Raw genomic sequence first — 22684 nt, 5'->3', positions numbered from 1 at the left:
CCCAAACGCGGAGTGCCTCCTGGACACCACCCCTTGGGGTGGCTTCCCGGCTTATCTTTGGGCCGCGGAGAGAGAGGGTGGGCGGGCGGAATAGACCGGACCCCGACCAAGCCAGAAACGTCTCCAACTCCGGGAGCTCCCACCGGTGCCGTTTCTCAGGTGGCCTGTGGCGGACAGGGTGGTTGGGCGTACGGGCAGCTGGCCCGGTGGCGCGGCTTGGTCTTTGCCAGGTGCTTCACTGAGCCTTCCTCTCAGCCTGCCGCTTCTCCGGGGCCGAGCGCTCTACCCTGTGAGGCGCCCGGCTTGCCGCTGGCCTGGGAACAAGCGCCCATTCAGCCCCCCGTGGCTTTGGCTAGAGGAGGTGCAGGCACCTTGGCCCCCATAGCCTGAGAACGGCCAGGCCAGGTCTGTTTGGCTTCTGTCGCGTCCCGGCACGGGCTAGAGCTGCTTGCTTCTTGGCAACGGGGATTTCATACCAGCTGCAACATATTCTAGCTTATGTAGTTGCCTAAGCCCCTTTTCTCCGCTTTGCTTTGGAGGTCGCATCTCAGGTTGTAGAGGAACCTGTGCCTGGCATTACTTTTTCCTTAAAGGGGAGTCAAACATTGGGGGGGGGGGTAATAAAACTTTCATACTATTGGAAGAAGGAAACGTATTGATCCGCCAGGAAGTAATACCTAGTTGTTAGGGGGTTTTTTGTTTTTTTGTTTTGTTTTGTTTTGTTTTGTTTCAAGTTAAAATCCAAAATACAACTTTCACCTTTCACTGTGTTGCTCTTGAGAACCAGGACCGGGAGTGAAAGTTGCTGAGGGATAACTTCAAAGGGTTTTACAATTTAGAGCTGTCCAACTCAGAATAGTCACTTTACCAATGGTCCATTTGCTGCTCTTGGAAATAGGCAAAGAATGGTTGGCTATCTTTTAGACTTGTGGAAGCTGATATTGAGAGGGTGGTTGAATTACAGATTACTTGGCTTGTCAGGTTCCTAGAATCTGTGACCCCAACTGGTTTCTTTATTCTTCTTTGACTTCTCCCTCAGAGACACTGGCCTATCTGGAAGCACTTAGGATATTTGCTATGATTGAGGGTTAGAACCTTGTGGCATACTGCAACCTAGATAATTTGGTGGAGGGCTGTCACCAAATTTGTCCCTTGACTAATTTTAGCAGTCTTTTTCCTTATTTCATACTGCAGTTTGGGGAAACACTGTTCATCTAAGGACTGAATAAGATTAGCCTGTTATTCTACCTCTAATACCCAGGAATGTTTTGTGGGAGAGCAGGTGAATGACTTTTCCAATTATGTTTTTTTTTCTTTTTTACGTATTCATTATTTGTGGCGCCTGTGTGGCTCAGTTGGTTAAGCATCTGACGTTGGCTCAGGTTATGATCTCATAGTTGGTGAGTTCAAGCCCCGGTCAGACTCTCTCCTGTCAGTGAGCCCACTTCAGATCCTCTGTCTCTCTCTGCCCCTTCCCTGCTATCTGTCTCAAAAATAAATAAACTTGAAAAAAAATTTTATTTATTTATTTTGAAAGAGAGAATGCACACTCAAGCAAGGGCAAGGCAGGGAGAGGGAATCCTGAGCAGGCTCCACGCTGTCAGTGCAGAGCTGGCCAAGGGCCTCAAGCCAACTAACGGTGAGATCTGAGCTGAAATTAAGAGCTGGAAGCCTAACCCACTGAGCCACCCAGGCGCCCCTCCCTCATTATGTTTTTTTTCTTTTTTTTGAAGTATGCCTCTCAACTGCCCTTAATTCCCTTTAATTATCTTTTCTAGCCTTCATTTCACCTGAAGCTTCTTTACTTTTTGTGCATTGTCAACTTGTGCATACAGTGGAAATTTTTCATTTGTTTCACTCCCTCACTAAAGAGTATTTCCTGTTTAGTTTTTTTAAAAATGTTTGTTTATTTTTGAGACAGAGATAGCGTGCGTGGGGGAGGGGCAGAGAGAGAGAGAGAGGGAAACAGAATTCCAAGCAGGCTCCAAGCTGTAACGGCAGAGCCTGTCTCAGGCCTGAAACCCATCAACTGTGAGATCATGACCTGAGCTGAAGTCGGATGCTCAACTGAGCCACCTTGGCGCCCCTATGCAGAAACTTCTTGAAGAGTATTCCCTACTCATAGTGGGGATTTGCTTTAGTTCTAATCTCATTAAGGGCTTATTTATTTATTTTTAAAGTTTTTCACCGTTTCCAAATTCTTGTCTGTCAGTTCATCAGTTATAGAGCCTTGGGAAATCAGACCCCATTATGGCACCACCTTTTGAAATAGTGCAGGTGGAACAGGAAATACTAATCACTATCTTGAAAATAATTTATTTCTTTCATAGGCTGCTTACTGTGCACCAGTTATATACAACACTCTGTAGTGTATACGTCTAGGGAATGCAAGGATGAAGATCAGATATGCCCTCAGGGATCTCATGGTCCAAATGACTCCGTGGCTTGATAAACGTAATTCAAGCAAGGGCAGTTCAATGGCTTTAAGGGTTTCATTCAAGGCCCTATATACCTTCTTCTCTATGAGAGATCTCATTCACTCTTAAAACTTTAACTGTAATCAACTCACATATTACATTGCCAAGCTTGACTTTTCTCCACCTGTTGTCACATCTTCAATTGTGTGGATGTTACCTAAGATTTCTAACAAAGCACATTCTCTTCTAAGAGAATTTAATTATCACTTTGCATTTCTGTTCATGATACTTTATTTCATCACTCATCGTTAAACCTTTTGAATTATCTTTGGCCCTTCCCCTTCCATGTCCGTATATCTAATCAGTCCTTAAGGTCTTTTGGCTCTTAGTGTTTCACACATCTGTCTGTTCCCATGGCCACCCTCTCATATCATTTTGTGCCTGCATTACCACAATGTCCTCAAAATTCTTACTGCCTCTTATGCTTTACCCTTTCAGTTCAAATCCATTCTCCACAGTAATTTTCCTATAGAAGACATTGGACACACTGCTTTCCTGTTTCAGTTGTTTAGTGGGTTCCTATTGCCGAAAGGCTGATAATCCTATTCAGCTTTAAATGTAAGATTCCATATCCTCTGCATGAACCGTCTGTCCCATATAAACTGGCTTTTTCAAATTAAAGTGATCTTGGGTTCTTCCAAACCCAGTAACCCTTAATGTCTTCCTGGTTGTTTGTACATGTGAATTATAGCATAGTATGCTTTTATTCATGTAATATATTCCGAGCTTCTGTCATTTGCTAGGTATGGCATTGGGTTTGGGAATGCAGTGGTGAGCTGCAGACCTGTCTCTGTCCTTAGGAAAATTTACCCTAATGGGGAAAATAGATGCCAAATCATTACACAGTTCTTTGATAGTGAATGGTGATTAGTGTTATGAATGAAAAACATAGGGTGCTGTATGGGCATGTGGTAGGGGAACCTGATCTATTGTAGAGGACATCGAGGAGAGGTAGGGAGGATTTCTCTGAAGAAGTGACAATGAACTAAAAGTTCAAGGATGGTTAAGAATGAACTAGAAAAACAAAAGCAAGTTCCGGGCAAAGGCCCTGGGGCTTTTAACAATTGTTCTATCTTATCTTCTTAGTAAATTAATTCAGAGGTAAATGCTTGACCTTTTCTTTTTCTTAAGCCCACTCCTATTTATAGCACTATGTCTTGCATATAATAGGCATTCAGTAAATGGTAGAACTATGTTTCCGGGAATTGAACAAACTCTTCAGTTGTCTTTCTAGGGTGCACCATGATCATCCCTATCCATCTTTGGTTTGCACTTAGCATTACAACATCACCCTTTTCAACAAATTTATAAATTCTCCCATGTTTCCCAAACTCTTGGATGGTTTTACATTGATTGGATTGTTTAAAACTTTTAATTCTGACGTAATTATAGATTCACGGAAGTTGCAGAGATAGTACGCTGTGTACGCTTTAGCCAGTTTCCCCTATTGTTTACATTTTATATAACTGTAGTACAGTATCAAAACCAGGAAGTTGATACTGATATATGTTTAGTTCTGTATCATTTTATCATATGTATATAGTGTAGCCATTACCACAGTCAAGATACAGAACTAGTCTATCATCACAAAAATCTCCCTTTTGCTACCTCACACCTACCCACACCCCCTGCCTGCTATCTCTAACCTCTGGTGACCATTAATTTCCATACCTGTGATTTTGTCACGTTCTATAATAATTGGCTTTTGTCATACAACATAATGCCCTTGAGATCCATCCAAGTTGTGACAGTAGTTTGTTCCTTTTTACTGCTAAGTAGTATTCCATGGTATGGATGTCACAGTTTAGCTACTAACCTATTCGACGTTTTGGTTATTTCCAGTTTTGGGCTATTATAACCTGCAGTGAACAATCATGTTCAGGTTTTTACTTATTTATTTTTTTACATTTATTTATTTTTTGAGAGACGTAGAGAGAGCACAAGTTGGGGAGGGGCAGAGAGAGAAGGAGACACAGAATCCGAAGCAGGCTCCAGGCTCTGAGCTGTCAGCACAGAGCCCAACATGGGGCTCGAACTCACAAACTGTGGGATCATGACCTGAGCTGAAGTCGGACGCTCAACTGACTGAGCCACCCAGGCGCCCCAATGTTCAGGTTTTTATGTGGACATAACTTTTTGTATCTCTGAGATTAATGCCCAGGAGTGCAATTGCTAAGTTGTATAGTAAATATATGTTCTCAAAGAAACTGACACTTTTCTAGAGTGGATGTATAATTTTACATTCCCATCAGTAATGTACGAGAGACTCTTTGCACCCTTACTAGCATTTGGTATTGTTATTTTTTGTTTTAGCTGTTCTAAATAGATGTCTAGTGATAATTCGTCATGGTCTTAATTTGCTTTTGTGTAATGACAAATAGTGTCAAAAATATTTTCATTATGTGCCATCCATATTCTATTGAAATATGAAGAAATATTTTAGTGAAGTATTTCTTCATGTCCTTTTTGCCCACTTCTTAATCAGGCTGGTTTTTGACTGGTGAGTTTAGAAAGCTCTTTATAGATTCTAGATATAAGTCCTTTGTCAAATAGGTGCTTTGCAGATATTTTCTCCCAAGTCTGTAGTTTATCTTTTCATTTTCCTCTTTTTTTTTTTTTTTTATGTTTATTGATTTTGAGAAAGAGGGAGCAGGTGTGTGTGCATACGAGCTAGGGAGGAACAGAGAGAAAGAATCTGAAACAGGCTCTGCACTGTTTGTACAGAGCCCGATACGGGGCTTAAACTCATGAACCATGGAGATCATGACCTGAGCTTAACAAGTCAGATGCCTAACTTAATAAGCCACCCAGGCGCCCCTATCTTTTCATCCTCTTAACAATAGGTTAAAAAATGAACTTTGATCTCAACTTCACACCTTATACAGAAATTAATTCAAAATGGATCATAGATTGTAAAACATAATTAATTTTGTTTTAAAATAAAACATAATTGGGGTGCCTGGGTGGCGCAGTCGGTTAAGCGTCCGACTTCAGCCAGGTCACGATCTCGCGGTCCGTGAGTTTGAGCCCCGCGTCAGGCTCTGGGCTGATGGCTCAGAGCCTGGAGCCTGTTTCCGATTCTGTGTCTCCCTCTCTCTCTGCCCCTCCCCCGTTCATGCTCTGTCTCTCTCTGTCCCAAAAATAAATAAACGTTGAAAAAAAAATTAAAAATAAAATAAAATAAAACATAATTACCATTAATTGTAAAACATAAAATGAAACTTTTAGAATAAACAAGAGAAAATCTGCAGAACCTTGGGCTTGGTGAAGAAGTTTTAGATCTAACACCAAACACACGACCTGTTTAAAATTTTTTTAATTAAAAATTGAGTCCAATTAGTAATTGGACTTAACCGAAATGAAAATTTATGCTTTGTGAAAGACTCTATTAAGAGGATGATTGCATTTTATTTTGGTCACTTCATAATGATTTGAGAGGAAAGATAATAAAATGCCATTGAACAACATTGTAGGCTGCTATAGACAGCTAAGGCATCTATTTTAGTTGTCTTCTTCACAATGTTTTCCTAGTGCCATTATGCCTTTTTGACCAACGGCTGGTAGAAGTGTACAGGGTAGCCCAAGTCTGAGTATTCCTTGATTTGGTTCTGTTCTTGATAATTATAAACAATTGATTTGCTCTCTTACATGGACAACTGACAATAGGAAAGATTTTTATGTGAAGGTAAGCCTGGCTATACTATAGGCATGAATTTGGCCTCTCTTGGTTTTTAGTAATAAATGCAAAGTAAAATCTGGTCAGCACATTTTGAAGTTTGCCATTAATTCACTCTACAAAGCACCAGAAAGCTCAGGGTATGTCAGAAGGTGGTCAGTCCCAAAAGGAATTTAACAGGATGAACTTCTAAATCTTTAGTGGCAATATATGAAGAATGCAGATGCTCATTTGTATGTTTCTGGGCATCTTGTATCTTTAAGGAAAGATTGCCACCTGAATTCAGTGAGTGCTCAAGAAGTCTTGTGAACTTAACCAAGAGTTAGAACACCTTTGTGTAGGGTCTTTCTATTTCACTTGGAGATCCAGCCTTCCTGTCTCCTCCCATTTTCATTAAGAGTTTTAAAATAGTGCCAAGAGCCAGGAATTTCAGTGGTTTTGACTTGTATCTTTTTTATTTCTGATTTGGCGATTGTTTTGCCGTACCATCTGTCATATTGGCTTCTGGGTAAAGATAGGGAGTTATTGACAAAGGAAAAGTCTTGTTAGCTTTTGGAAACCAGAGAACAGCAGTCTTCACTAAGCAGTGGTGCTATGATCCCTGGGACTATTTAGATGGGAGTGAAAGGAATTCCAAATAAGAGTTGTTTTGTAGAAACAGCCTCCAGTTGTCACTTTGATAAAGGAAAAACTGTTTTGACTTCCTTCTATAAAATTAGAAGAATAACGAGTTATCTACATTCTCCAGTATATTCATAATACAGTTATTGGAGGAGGGGGAATGATAAGAGTATTATGCTGCCTCATGAAAATGAAAAGTTGTGGAGGCAGTAGGAAGAGTTTACAGCGTATTGGGCCTACTAATATTTCGTGGTCATTACCACCTGCAAAATTATTATAGAACACATGATTCTTTTGCTTCAGGAGTATTTTAAGAATTTATTAGGCTTCCAAAAAGTTGTTGGTGAATGATAAGGTAAGGGAAGTGAGGAAAAGAGTCATGATTATAATCAAACGTGATTGACAGGATTTTTACCTTTACAATTAGGTGGTATCATCTACTGAGGATTAGGAGAGGAACATGTTAGGGGAGTATGGAGGAAAAATAAGTTTCATTTTAGATCTGCTGAGTTTGCTGTATTTTCTGGACATCTCTTTAGAGGTGTGCAATAGGCAGTTGGATATTCTGGAGTGTTTTCTATACCACTAGGCAATTCTCCAGTTCTCTATGGACACCAGCTGGGTGTTGTACAATTTAACTGAATTCTGACACTACCTACCTAAAAATAGTGTCAGATCCCGCAGGTAAAAGGCTCAGTCTTACAAGACTGCCCCACGAGACACCAGTTGCAAGTCCAGGTTTTTTTGTGCCTCTGACCAACCAGCTATAAATCTGATGTTCTTACAACACCCTCCTTAAAAAAAAAAAAAAAAAAAAAAATTAACGTTTATTCATTGTTGAGAAAGACAGAGTGTGAGTTGGGGAGGGGCAGAGAGTGAGGGAGACACAGAATCCGAGGCAGCCTCCAGGCTCTGAGCTGTCAGCACAGAGCCCAACATTGGGCTCGAACCCACGAACCAGATTATGACCTGAGCCAAAGTCAGACACATAACCTACTGAGCCACCCAGGCACCTCAACCCTCCTTGGTTTTAGAATGGCTCACAAAGCTCAGGAAAATACTAACTTTTGTTTGCCAGTTTATTATAAAGGATACAGGTGAACAGCCAGATGATGAGGCACGTAGGGCAAGATCCAGATGTGTCCCAAATGCAGTAACTTCTGTCCCCATGTAATTGGGGTATGCCACTTTCCTGGCACATGGATGCATTCCCCAGCCCAGATGCTCATCAAATTTTATTCAAGTGTTTTTATAGAACTTTAATCTCCAGCACCCCCACCCCGACTGCCACCCCCTGCCACTCCACCACCACCACCATTTTCCCCCTTCCCAGAGGTTGCTGGGTAGGACTAGAAGTTCCAGCCCTGTAATCATATGGTCTCTCTGGTTACCAGTCTCATCCTGAGGCTCTCTTGGGGCCCTAGCCTAATTGTTCATTAGCATAAACTCAGGTGTGCTCAAAGGGGGATCCTTATGAATAACCACAGACACTCTTACCACTTAAGGAATCCCAAGGATTTTAGTAGCTTTGTGCCAGGAACTGGGGCAAAGACCAAATATATTTGTTACATCACAAACATAAAAATCTAGTGCTTAAACCTGGGGTGATCATTATTTGGGAGTCATTACCATATTGATCAGTGGTTCTTAACCTTTTAAGGATAGGAGAATCAACACCCTCTTCCCCAGAAAAACCTGCATCTGCCTCAAGAAGCACATAGTTTCAAGTGGTTTATGATTCCCTGAAACTGACTCACACATCAATCTTGTAATATTTCCTTTTTTTCCTTTTTTACTGATCCCAAAGTCCATCACAAACATATATAGCAAAATTTAAAGGTCATTTATATTCATTTTTGAATGGTAAAAGTTGTAATAATAGTAAGGTTTTAAAACTCATATAAAGTATCATGTGGCATGTGGGGACTTGGCTTGGAAGAACCATAATCTTATGCCCAGAGTATGCCAGTGATCTTCTATAAGTACACCATCTCCACAGGATGGGTTTTGTATAGCAGATGAAGTAGCAGGCCTGGGAGAAAAGGGTAGGTTAGCTGGAGATCCATGCTAGGACAAAGTAAGGCACTTGGGGGTCTGGGCACAGGCAAAGTGGAATAGACAGAGATTACAAGTGGCCCATGATACTGGCCTGATTGTCACAGGCCACTGTGTGGATTATGGGTCAGACAGATCCTTAATGGTACTATTTAGTAGGAAGGCTAATGCACCAATTGTTGTAAGTGGTGGGCTGCATCTGAGTCAAGCACCATGGATAGCTCCGAGGCACTGGTGTTCTGTCTCTAAAACTCTAAAGCAAATAAGCCCTTTTTAAAAATCAGGAGACAGCCTGTGTGGACAGTAACACTTACAAGGTGTACCATGAAAGATGGTTACCCGGGATCTCTAAGCCATTATATTATTTCAATCTTGAATAACAACTTACAATATTCTTATGGTCCAGGACACTGCAACCATGACTGAATAGCCTTACTCTGTTATGTCAAGATTGAGAAGCATTTTAATAAATCTAGTGGATTTCCTGGGCTATTTTATCATCTTGGGAGGCATCTAAATGAACCTCAGCCAACCCAGAGTATCTCAGTCTTTGTAAAACCCCTCACAACCTTTGTCATTCCTATGCCCCAGAGATGGTTTTGCTTCCTTGGACTTCCAGATTAGGCTGTTCGTACCATAGATCTTTACTTAGTTCCTTTACTCTCTCTGGAAGGGTCTCCTCTTGGCTCCCGGTCTTCAGACATTCCCATCTACTTTGAAGAGTAAACGAATAGAATTTAATAGTTAGAAGGAACCTTAAAGATCATCCAGACCCAAATAAGTCCTTGTGATTTGACCATACTTTAAAAGGATAAACTCTGCAGTACCTGATTAGAAAGAAGCATGAATGCTAAATTGCTTCCATTTCTTGTGACCACCAAAGCATGTTTATAGCAATTGTTGATATTATACAAGAGCTATAATAATATTTTATTACATTAAAAACTCACCACAGAAAAAATAAAGACTACTTTACATATCCCTTTTAATATAACTGTTCTCTGGCTTTTGAATTATGAAAAAAAATCCCTCTTTGTGTGAGTGTAAAATTACAGAGTCTTTGTGGAAGAAATCTGTAGATAATCTTTAGTTCATTCTTACCATTTTTTTTTAATTGGGGAAACTGAGAACTAGAGAGGCAGACTGTGCACTGTCATATGCTCTTATATAAAGTGTCAGAGCCAAATTTCCAAATACCCAATTTAAGACAGAAAAAAAAACTGTACAGTCTTACACATTTTAAAATTTTATTTTCAAACTCTGGGCATGGACTTATTTACTATTTATCTTAAAGTGTTTTCTTAACATGTAAAGTCCTATTTTGAGTCTTAATTATTGAGAGTTGAGGGTTGCCTCTTATCCAAGTAGATTAAGTTAAAAATGAAGTATTTAAGTATTTTCATGATTGAGCTTGTGAAATTAAAGCAGATTATATTCTAGGAGTCTCAGTTGTCATAATTATGTTACGTTCTACACAGATAGGACCCAGCCAAACTAGATTTCTCATCTGGGGGGAGAGAAATGCTGCAAACCTCTAGAAACACCAAAGTATGAATCCCATGATTAAAAAAAATAAATAAAATAAAAATAGTTGCAAAAATACTATATGACAGGTGTGAAAGAATTTGGATGAGAATCTCATTGAGTTCTAATGGGGCTAGAGGTTTACCAGAATTCAAAAATTAAAAGAAAACAACAACAAAACACCAAAATCTTTTTAAATAGTACTTGGGCATTTTCTTCTTCTTTTTTTTTTTTTTTTTTTTTGATTTGGAGGTAAGTGGGAATTTTGGGATACATGGGAAGGGCATGATACCTATTTGCAAGGAAAAGGTCAGTCTTTGTTGATGATTTTCTTTCTTCTTCTTTTTTTTTTTTTTTTGTATTGGCCCAGATGGACAGATTTTTTGCTCTCAAAATTAGGAAAGAATTGTTTATTTTTTTTTAATGTGACTTTCTGCAATGATCCTTTTTTGGTAAAGTTCCTAACAAGACAAAGTACAACCTTTTCCTTATTCATATGGGAGTTGCATTTTTGGGAAAATGATTGTACTGTAAAATACAGAACATATTTTGTGTTTATATGCAAAATTGAGTTAGATTCTAGACTCCGATTTTTTTTAAAGCTGATTTATTTATTTTGATAGAGTGAGAGAGAGAACAGTGGAGAGGCAGACAGGAAGAGAGAATCCAAAGCAGGCTCCATGCTGTCAGCATAGAGCCCAACATGGGTCTGGAACTCTTGAACTGTGAGATCATTAACTGAGCTGAAATCAAGAGTCGGCTGCTTAACTGACTAAGACACCCAGGGGCCCCTCAGATAATTAATTTTTAAAATTTTGTTTTGCCTACATGACTGCACAGTGGAAAGTCTTTTGGATGTGGGCCCATTGCCCCACGCATTGCAGAACATCCAGCCAGCATCTTGAGTCCTTGCCTACTAGATATCAGTGACACCTGTTGTCATTTTGACAGCCAAAATCACTTACATGGATTTATAAAATGTATCTTAGGGAATAGTGCTGTTCCTGTTTAGAACTGCAGAGAACATGGGACTTTTTGAGTGGTGTGTGTATCTCCCTCTTTTTCTCCTGCCCTTTTTCCTCCCACCTGCTTGTGAGAGTGTATAGTATAAGGACATGGAAATAAAATGTGCTATTAAATATTTTCCCCCATATTGTGTATAGTCCTCTAATCTGTATCACTTACTTATTACATTCTTTGCTTTTTATCTTTCTCCCCTTGCTGAAGCTCTGCAAAGGTGAGTTTGGGGAGGCGTGTCTTTGTTTATTGCCTAGAAGAAAAGTGCCTGCATAGTTGTTTAAATATTTGTTGACTGAATTAAAGGGTGCAACTTCAGCTTTGTTTTGGATTCCCAAGTGTATACTATATCATAATACTAAATTGCATTTTTCGAACACACCATGTTCTCTTGTGCGTGTATTGTGCTCTCCACCTAGAGTTCTTGCATTATTTTGCTAGGTGAAAAGGGAGGGGAAAAAAGACTAGTTTTTCAGATTAATCTTCCTCACTGCTTAGACATCACCTCCCATTCCACCCCTAACTTCAGTACTTCAGTTAATTATATCTTCAACTTTATATCGTATCCACTTATTGCACTGATCCTGTAAGTTACACTCGTAAGTTACATATATGTTTCTTTTCTGTACTGTGAATGCCTTTTGGGTAAGGTACTCTGTTTTATCTATTACCAGCACCTAGCGTAATGCAAGGGTAAATTGAATATTTCATATATTGGATTTCAGCCTGAAATAGGTTTTAAATGGAATCTTTATGGAATTCAAACATCCTATATTTTTAGTTGTGTTTCTTTGATCTCTCCCCCAAACCAAGATTTATCCTTACAGTGCTGAATGATGAAGATTATGAAAGCAATTTTATCTTGAAGTTCCTGGTAGTTTGTGGGATAATTGAGATGTTAAATTTGATTGGCAGTTACTAGGGTTTTGTTTGTTTTGTTGGCAATTACTAGTTTAAACATTCATATGTTAGGGATCAGAATTTCCCTTTGAGAATCGTTACGTTTTAATTTCTAAAGATCACGTGATTTAAATGAGAAAATAGATATGAAATATTTTGTAAACTGTAACATAAACAAATAACAGGTATTATAAAATACTTATTTCCCTTTTTCTTCTGGGTTGGTTGTATGGGAGAAAGAACACTGTAAATTGATTACTTCTTGAACTATATATTGGTTTTCTTAACTGTTATATTCTCTCTGAGTCCATCATAACACTTAAAGTTATCATGGAAGTTATAGAAATGCACAGATTATTACTTTTATACATTTTAATGGTTTTTAAAAATCTCAAATAATGAAAGTTTAGAATTTTAAGTTTAGCACTCAGATGCCTATTTTTTGCTGAGTACTTAGCGTGCTCTGGGAAAAAGGCATCAGGTAAAAAAAGATATGTTTGAAAAGAAAAGAAAAAGGGTATCTTTGGATAGTTAGACTTTAATCATGAAGATAAATAATCAAGAGAATCATTAATATACTTGTTAAAGCAATTATCTTTTTTATATGAAAATAGAATTTCCCTGAAATCTTATTTGTGTGGTACTTTTACATTTGTTTCACACTCTGAGCTATGTGGTAATGTCACCATTTTATAATTGAAGAAATGGTCTCAAATTTTTATTTTTGCCCAAGTCACAAGACTAGTAAGTAGTAGAATGAGGACTCAAACCCAAGTCTTCAAATGCCAGATCATTTGTTCCTCCTGCCACACAATGCTTGAGTATGTTAGAAATAAAGAACATTATATTTTAATGAAATGTGCATACAGCAAGACTTTAATGAACAAAATAAAATAGCTTGATATTTTCTTATTAACACTGTTAGTCTTCATTGTTTAATAAACTCCTTGTTTTACTTCAAGTTGTAAAACAGCAGTTGAACAATTTTCTCTTAATTTTTAAGTTAAATCCCGTATGTGGTAAGTCTGGAATTTAGTAATTCGACATTCAAAACCCTTCCTTAAGAATTTTTTTTTCCAAGTGGCGGGGATTTATGTTTATTAAGGCATAATTGGCATACAGTATTAATATTACTTTTTGGTGTACAACATAGCGTTTTGACATTTCTATGCATTGTGAAATGGTCACTACAATATGTCTAGTTACCATCTGTCACCTAACAAAATTAATACAGTGTTATTGACTCTATTTCCCATGATCTGTACTGTACATTACATCCCATGACATATGTTTTATTACTGAAACTGTGTATTTATTGATTCCCCTTAGCCATGTGGTCCCCTGCCTCCTCCTCCCCCACCCCCCGCCCCCCGCCCCTGCCATTAATCTATGCTCTGTATCTGTGAGTCTTGGTTTTATTTTGTTTTGTTTCGTTTTTTAGATTCCACATATAAGTGAAAACATGCAGTATTTGTCTTTCTCTGACTTCTCTCAGCATAATACCTTCAAGGTCCATCCATGTTGTCACAAATGCCATGATTTCATTCTCATGTGTGGCTGAGTAATATTCCATAGTATATATAGTTGACCCTTGAACAACATGAAGGTTGGGACACAACTCCCATGCAGTCAAAAATCCACATATAACTTTTGACTCCCCACAGACTTAATTAGTACTAGTATAGTTTTGACCAGAAGACTTACTGATAACATCAACAGCCAAATATCACATGTATATATTATATACTGTATTCTTATAATAAAGTAAGCTTGAAAAAAATATTAAAATCATAAGGAAGAAAATACATTTATAGTACCTTAAATCTGCACATAAACAGACCTATGAAGTTTAAACCTTTGTTGTTTAAGGGTCAGTTATATATACTACATCTTCTTTATCCATTCGTGCATTAATGGACACTTAGTTTTTTTTCATACCTTGGCTATTGTAAATAATGGTGCAGTGAACATAGGGGTGCACATATCTTTCTGAATTAGTGTTTATATTTTCTTCAGCTAGATACCCAGTAGGGGAATTGCTGTATTATGTGGTAGCTCTAATTTTAGTTTTTTGAGGAACCTTTATACTGTTTTCCATTGTGGATGCACCAATTTACATTCCCATCTGTACACAAGGATTCCCTCTCTCCACATCCTTGCCAACACTGGTTATTTGTTTTTTATTCTAGCCATTCTGATAGCTGTAAGGTGATACCTCATTTTAGTTTTGATTTGCCGTTCCTTGATGATTAATGATTTTGAGTATCTTTTCATAATGCCTGTTGTCCATCGTGTGTATTCTTAGAAAAATACCGATTCAGATTCTCTGCTCATTTTTTAATTGGATTTTTTTTGTTACAGGATTGTATGAGTTCTTTGTATGTATTGGCTGTTAACCTTTGATAGAATATATGATTTGCAAATATCTTCTCTCATTTAGTAGGTTGCCTTTTTGTTTCCTTTGCTGTGTAGAAGCTTTTTAGGATGATGTATTCATATATGTTTATTGTTGATTTTTTTCTGTTGCCTTTGGAGTCAGATATAAAAAATATTGCTAAGACCATTGTCAAGGAGCTTAACCACCTATGTTTTCTTCTAGGAGTTTTATGGTTTTAGGTTGTACATTTGAGTTTTTAATCTATTTGGAGTTGTTTTTATGTATACAGTAAAATAGTGTTCCATTTTTTTTAATAGTGGTCCATTTTTATTATTTTGTATTGTAGCTGTTCAGTTTTCCCAACATGATTTGTTGAAGAGACTGTCCTTTCCCACTGTATATTCTTGACTCTTTGTTAGAAGTTAATTGACCACATAGAATTGGGTTTATTTCTGGGCTCTTTTCTGTTGATACATGTGTCTGTTTTTGTGCTGTTACCGTACTGTGTTGATTACTAAAGCTTTGTCGTATAATTTGAAACCAGGGAACATGATAACTCTTAATTTCCCTTCCCGCCCCCCCAGGTTGTTTTGGCTCTTTGGGGGCTTTTGTGGTTCCATACAAAATTTAGAATTTTGTTCTAGTTCTATGAAAAATGTCCTTGGAATTTTGAGAGATTGAATGGAACCTGTAGATTGTTTTGGGTAATAGGGATATTTTAACAATATTGATTTTTCCACTTGATGAGCACAGAATACTTGTGTCTTCAGTTTCTTTCATCTGTGCCTTAAAGTTTTCATTCTTTTTTGATGCAATTATGATTGGGATTGTTTTCTTTCTGATAGTTCATTATTTTTATTACTTTTATCCCACAAGTTCACTGAATTCATTTATTAGTTTTAATAGTTTATTGGTGGAATCTATGGATTTTCTATATATAGTATCATATTGCCTGCAAGTAGTGACAGTTTTGATTTTTTCTTTCTAATATTATGCCTTTTATTTCTGTTTCTTGCCTAATTGCTGTGACTAAGACTTCCAGTACAATGTTGAATACAAGTGGAAAGAATGGGCTGTTTGTTCTGTTCCTGATCTTAGTGGAAAAGCTTTCAGCTTTTCACCACTGAGTATGATCTTAGCTGTGGGTTTGTCATGTATCGCCTTTAGTATTTTTGAAGCATGTTTCCTATATAACCAATATTAGAGGTTTTTTTTTTTTTTTAAATAAATGGATGTTGGATTTTGTCAGATGTTTTTTTGCATATATTGAGATGGTCATGTAATTTTTATGTTTAATTTTAATATGTATGACATTAATTATTGGATGTTGAACCATTCTTGCATCTCTGGAGTAAATCCCATTTGATCATGATGTATAATCCTTTTAATATATTGTAGAGTTTGGTTGGGTAATATTTTGTTGAGGATTATTGCATCTGTGTTCATCAGGGATGTTGGGCCTGTAATTTTCTTTTTTTGGGGTGTCCTTATCCAGATTTGGTATCAGGGTAATGTTGGTCTCATAAAATGGGTTTGGAAGCTTTTCCTCCTCTTGAGTTTTTTGGAAGAGTTTGAGAAGAATCATATTAAATCTTTGAGTTAAATCTTCTCAAATTCACCAGTAAAGCTCTCTGGTCATGGACTTTTGTTTGTTGGGAGGTTTTTGATTATTAATTGAATGTTCTTATTAGTAATCAGTCTATTCTGCTTTTCTATTTCTTCATGATTCGGTCTTGGACTATTTTAAATTTCTAGAAGTTTATCTATTTCTTCTGTGCTTAATTTGTTGGCATATAATTGTTCATAGTAGTCCCATGATTTTGTGTTTCTGTGGTATCAGTTGTAACTTGGCTTCTTTTCATTTCTAATTTCATTTGAATTTCTCTCTTTTTTTCTTGGTGTGTCCAACTAAAAGTGTGTCCATTTTGTTTATCGTTTTGAAGACCTGTTTCTTAATTTTGTCGACCTTTTCTATTGTCTTTTAGTCTTTGTTTCATTCATTTCCACTCTGATCTTTATTATTTCCTTCCTTCTGCTAACTTTGGGCTTTGTTCTTTTTCTAGTTCCTTAAGTATAAGGTTATTTATCTGAGATTCTCTTGTTTCTTTAGGTGGACCTGTATTTTATGAACTTCCCTCTTAGAACTGCTTTTGCTGCATCTGATTGATTTTGATATGTTGTATTTCTGTTTACATTTGTCTCTAGGTATTTTTTATTACTTCTATGACCCAATAGTTGTTCAGTGACATGTTTAATCTCTATGTATTTGTAGTTCTTCCAGTTTTTTTCTTCTAATTGATTTCTAGTTTCATACCATTGTGGTCAGAAAGATGCTTTACATATAATTTCAGTCTTCCTGAAATTGAGTCTTGTATTGTAGCCTAACATGAGCTATCTTGAAGTATGTTCATGTGCACTTGAATGTATATTCTGCTGCTTTGGGATGGAATATTCTGTATATGTCTATTAAGTCCATCTGGTCTAATATGTCATTCAGGACCAATGTTTTCTTACTGATTCTCTGGATGATCAATCCATTGATTTAAGGCAAGGGGGGGGGGGTGTTAAAATCCCCTATTTGTATTGTTTTGCTATCTTTTTCTCCTTTTATGTTTGTTTATATTTGTATGTATTTTGGAGCTTCTCTGCTTCTCTGTTGGGTGAATATATATTTATAAATGGTGTATCTTCTTGTTGGATTGACCTCTTTATTATTTTGTAGTGCCTCTTTTTGTCCCTTATTACAGTCTTTGTGTTGAAGTCTATTTTGTCTAATAAGAGAATCACTACACTGGTTTTCTTTTTCTATTTGCATGGAATATCTTTTTCCATTCCTTCACTTTCAGTCTCTGTGTGTTTTTGTCCTTCTGGATTGAGTCTTTTGTTGGCAAGGTATGGATGTGTCCTTTAAAAAAAAAATCTATATAGCCACTCTATGTCTTTTGGTTGGAGAATTTAGTCCATTTACATTTAAAGTAATTATTGATAGGTATGTACTTTTTGCCATTTTGTTCATTGTTTTCTGGCTGTGTTTTAGTTCTCTGTCCTTGTTTCTTTTTCTCTTTTCCCTTGTGGTTTGATGACTTTCTTTAGTGTTTAGATTTCTTTCTTATTTTGTGCATTAAACATTTTTTTTTAATGTTTTATTTATTTTTGAGAGAGGGAGAGGGAACACAATTGGGGTAGGGTCAGATAAAGAGGGAGAGAGAGGATCCAAAGCAGGCTCTGCACTGACAGTAGAGAGCCCAATGCTGGCCCAAACGCACAAACTGCAAGATCACAACCTGAGTCAAAGCCATATACTCACCTAAGCCACCCAGGTGCCCCCTCATTTTGTGTGTTTACCGTAAGTGTTTTGCTTTGTGGTTACCGTGAAATTCACACATATTATCTTGGGTATGTAATAGTCTATTTTAAGTTAATAGCAACTTAAATTTGAATACATTACAAAACTATAATTTTATTTTCTCTCACCGTACATTTTATGCCCCTTTTTACGTCTTTTTATTTTAGTATCTCTTGACTAATTATTGTAGTTTTAGTTAATTTTACCAATTTTTATCTTAACCATCTTAGTTTTATAAGTGATTAATCCACTACTGTTACTATATATTTATTTACCTTTTTCAGTAAGAATTTTTAGTTTTGTATGTTTTCTTGTTATTAGTGTCATTTTTTCTTAGCTTCAAGAAGTATCTTTAATTTCTTGTAAGGATGGTTTAATAGTGATAAACTCTTTTTGCTTTTGTTTGTTTGGAAGACTGTCCTTCAAATGTGAATGGTAATCTTGCTGGGTATTCTTGGTTGGAGGTTTTTATCCTTTCAGCCCTTTGAATATATCAAGCCACTCCCTTTTGGTTTACAAAGTTTCTGCTGTGAAATCTGATAGCCTATGGGATTTCTCTTGAACATAGCAATTTGTTTTTCTCCTGCTGCTTTTAAGATTCTCTTTTGGGACACCTCTGTGGCTTATTCGGTTGATCAACTCTTGATTTTGGCTCAGGTCACTATCTCACATTGTGGGATCAAGCCCCACTCTGGGCTGAGAGCTGGGCATGGACCCTACTTCGAGTTTCTCTCTCTCGCCTTCCCCTGCTCATGCTCCTTCTGTCTCTCAAAAACAAAAAGGAAAAAAGATTCTTTATTTCTAACTTCCGATATTTTAATTATAATATGTCTTAGTGTGGCTGTCTTTGGGTTCATTTTCTTTGGAACTCTCTAGACTTTCTGGACCTGGATGTCTGTTTCCTTCTTTAGGGGAATTTTCAGCCATTATTTCTTCAAGTAAGTTTTCTGTGTCTTTATCTGTATTTTCTTCTTCTTGGACTTCCTATAATGCAAATGTTATTCTACTTGATGTTGTTCCAGAGATCCCTTATTTTCATTTTTTAAGATTATTTTTCTTTTGGCTGCTCTGTTTGGGTGAGTTCCATTGATTTATCTTCCAGCTCACTGATGTGTACTTCTACTTCATCCAGTCTGCTGTTTGCACCTCTCCAGTGTGTTTTTCAGTTCAGTTATTGTATTCTTTAGCCCTGTGACTTTTCTTTGGTGCTTTGGCTTTGTTGAACTTCTCACTATGTTCATCCATTCTTCCAAGTTCCATGAACATTTTTATGACCGTTATTTTGAATTCCTTATCCAGGTGGATTCCTTGTCTCCATATCATTAAGGTCTTGTTCTGAGGTTTTGTCGTCTTTTGTTGGGAACATATTTCTCTGTTTCTCATTTTGTTGGATTATCTGCGCTTGTTTCTGTCAGGCAAAACAGCTACCTTTCTCAGTCTTGAAGGAGTGGTTTTATGTAGATTCTGATCCTTATCCTTCAACCTTGACTAGCTCTTGGTTGTCTCTTGTACTTTTGTGATTGTTTAAACTGCCTGACTTATTCTTGATAAGCCCCTGTTATTGAGGATGTGCCAAGACCTGTGAGCAATCCAAGAGAAGGAATCTCTTTTAACACCTAGTTTCAGGCTGATTGGAAGCCAGACCTTCAGGCAGCAGTTTTTCAACTGTGCAAATATATGCAGTCCTGTGGGGCTACATTTGTAGTTCCTGTGGACCTCCAAACCATAGGATCTAGAGGTGTCCCTAGGGCAACAGTTGCAGAAGTCTGGGCTCCAGACAAGTGTATAAACTCATTACTGGGGAGTTTTGCTGAGCCCAAGGCCCAGGTGGTGGACAAGTATGTTGTCTCCCTGGGAGTGCCTTTTTAGCCTCTAGTTTGTGGGAAATTTGATGCCTGGCCTTCAGGCTGAAGCTCTATGCCAAGCAAATAGGCTTTTTTCACATGAAGAGTGTTGTATTTCAGTCTTCTTTCTGTCTCTGCAGTGTCCTGGGGGTGGTGGCCTGCCAGGAGCTCTCTATCCAGTTGTATAGTCCTGTGCAGCTCTGGAAAGCCACCCTTCTTGGTCATCAGGGCCGGGCAATCCAGATGTTCCCTGTGTGGATTGTGTGTCCGCTGGCTTCAGCAAGGCAGCTGGAGAGTGTGGCAGCTGGGTGGGGCAGACTCAAAGGCTTCAGAGAGGCAGCAGAAAAATGTCTTCTGTGATTACCCATAGGCTTCAGCAGTGCTGTGAGAAAGTGCCTTGTCTGTGTCTTATTCAGAAGGGTAATTAGAGACTGTTTTAGTTTGCCTTTTCAGGATTGTCTGGCCAGTTTTCTGAAGTATCTCTAAGTTTTTCTTCTTAGGTACTACTAAAGAAGGATTAAAAGTAGGATGATCGTACAGCCTACTTTGTTTCTAGCACTCTTCATTTATGTTTGTTACTTTGTGATAACGAGTAATAGTGCTCTCGTTCACTGTTTAAAATTATCCTATTTTGGATGAAAAAATTGAAGGTGTATTATTTATTGTATTGTGTAACAAATTACCCTGAAACTTAGCTGCTTAAAACTTATATTCATTATCTCACAATTTCTGTAGGTCAGGAATTCAGGTGTGGCTTAGTCAGTACCTCTGCCCCAAAGTTTCTTGAGAGGTTGCAGTTCAGGGTGTTAGGAGGAACCATGTTTTACCTGAAGGGAGGATCTATTTCCAAGCTCACTCACATGGTTATTGGCAGGATTTAGTTCCATGTGGGCAGTTGCAGTTCCTTGCTGGCCGACGGCTGGGGGCTTCCTGCAGTTCCATTCCATGGGAGCCTCTCCATAGCACAGCATGGCAGCTGGCCTTACACACACACTTACACACACACACACACACACACACACACACACACACCTCTGAAATGACATCCCGTCACCTCCACTGCATTCTGTTTGCTAGAATCAAGTTACTAAGTCCAGTCTTCACTCAAGGGAACACATTTCACAGGGTTTGAATACCGGGAGGTAGGTATCATTGGGGGCCATCTTAGAGGCTGTCTGTCATAGTTGGTCACCCTAATAAAAGGGAAATTGCTTTCCTTAGTACTTCTCCATAATGGAATGCAACTTATTACCTGTTTCTGTTTTTGTTTTCCTACAAAAAGAAATTTGCTTCAGGCTTCTCTTTCTTTTTAATGATTAATACCTGTTTGTACACACGGTGGATTCAACTCTTCTTAGAATTAACTCTGGTTCACAAATTTGGTATCTACAAACTTTCTGCTAAAGGTACCCATGTACCTTTTCATGTAATATAATTTCAGGGAGTACTAGTAAGTATAAAATGCAACAGGGGTTTTATATATACATTTGTAGTAGCTTTACTGCAGCTTTGAATGCATAAAATGAGTTCAGATCCAGCTTTTAAGGACTTGTTAGGTCATTTGTTTGAAGCCTTGCGCCAAATTGAGGAGGTCACAGTCTGACCCTGGCTAGCTTTGCTCTCCTTTATGGGCACAGACTGTATCCTGAGCTTTAGTTGGCTGCTTGGCACATTCACTCGGTCAGTTGGAGGAAAGGAAGATTCACCATGTATTTAGCTACCGGAAGTTACAGGAAGCAATTTAAAAGGGCATTGGTGTTTTGAATTGAAAGTGAAGTCACATCTTGAAAGGACAGGACATCAGAAACCCTCCTAATCCTCTTATCTCTATGGGCAGGAGGGAAGAAGGAACCCCACTGCTTCTCCTGTTTCTGGAGTAAATAAGGAGTGCCCAGATCAAACTGTCCCTCCTTGCACTGTTGTTGGCAAGAATGAAGAAGAGCCCCAAAGCTCTTTCCACTCCTCCCCAGTATCATAGCCACACTTCTTTTTCCCTTGAGATCATCAGGATTAAGCTCTTTATATCTGTTTACATTAACTACCACAAAAAGTCCAGGTGTCTAGGGTCATTCCGTATGCCCATATAACTGTCTTTTTAGTTTTCTATCCACATCCCTTGGTCTTTCTCCTACTGCTTCTCTGCACATTTCTTTCATCTTTTTTGTTTAGACTGACCTGGTGACACTTTTTCCCAGCTTTCTTTTGTAAACTTCTTCAGCTGGTGGCTGTTTTTCCTTCCATGTCTTTGATATCCCTCTATCTCTAGAGATGGAAATAGACTTGCTCCTCATTGCTTTTTTCAGACCCCTGTCTTTCCCTTTTCTCTAAATAGTCCTGATCTGTATCTTCTCTGACTCTACCTTGTTGTACATCTATAGGCTCATTCTCCTTCATTTCTTTAAGATTTAGCTCGTAGCTCACGGTCACTTTCTCTAGAACTACTTGTGTGATGATTTATGGAAATATGGAAATTTCATTGCCTATGTAGATAATTTTCCTTAAGCTGTAGGCTTCCCCAATGACCATATCCTCCATCGTGCCTTGAGGTATGTGTTCCCATGGTCATTTCCTAGACCTTGACTTGATAACTAAAGTTCGTCCATAATCTCAATTTCAGGTATCCTAGCCACCACCTTCTGTCCTTCCAAGCCACTCCTTCCACTGCTCCATTGTCAACAATCCGTGAGTCCATTTGTTATCTAGAGTCTGTTAGTCCTACCACTCTTTCACTGGCCTTCAGTAGATCCATCATTACAATCACAACTTTGTATATATCTTCAACTCAGCTGACCCCTTCCCCTAGCTTTGTCATCCTTGTGTGATGAAATTCCAACCCTGGTTAAATTC

At 38.1% G+C, this 22684-nt stretch overlaps 1 protein-coding gene across 3 annotated transcripts in view; it reads left to right on the top strand.

Annotated features, from left to right (window-relative positions):
* ARMC8 (armadillo repeat containing 8) overlaps nt 1–22684 on the top strand; it is a 108222-nt gene that overhangs the window by 360 nt on the left and 85178 nt on the right. The gene's annotated exons all lie outside the window — the stretch shown is intronic.

This window comes from Prionailurus bengalensis, chromosome C2, assembly GCF_016509475.1.
Source record: "Prionailurus bengalensis isolate Pbe53 chromosome C2, Fcat_Pben_1.1_paternal_pri, whole genome shotgun sequence".
NCBI lineage: Eukaryota > Metazoa > Chordata > Mammalia > Carnivora > Felidae > Prionailurus > Prionailurus bengalensis.
This window is presented reverse-complemented; position numbering and strand designations above follow the sequence as displayed.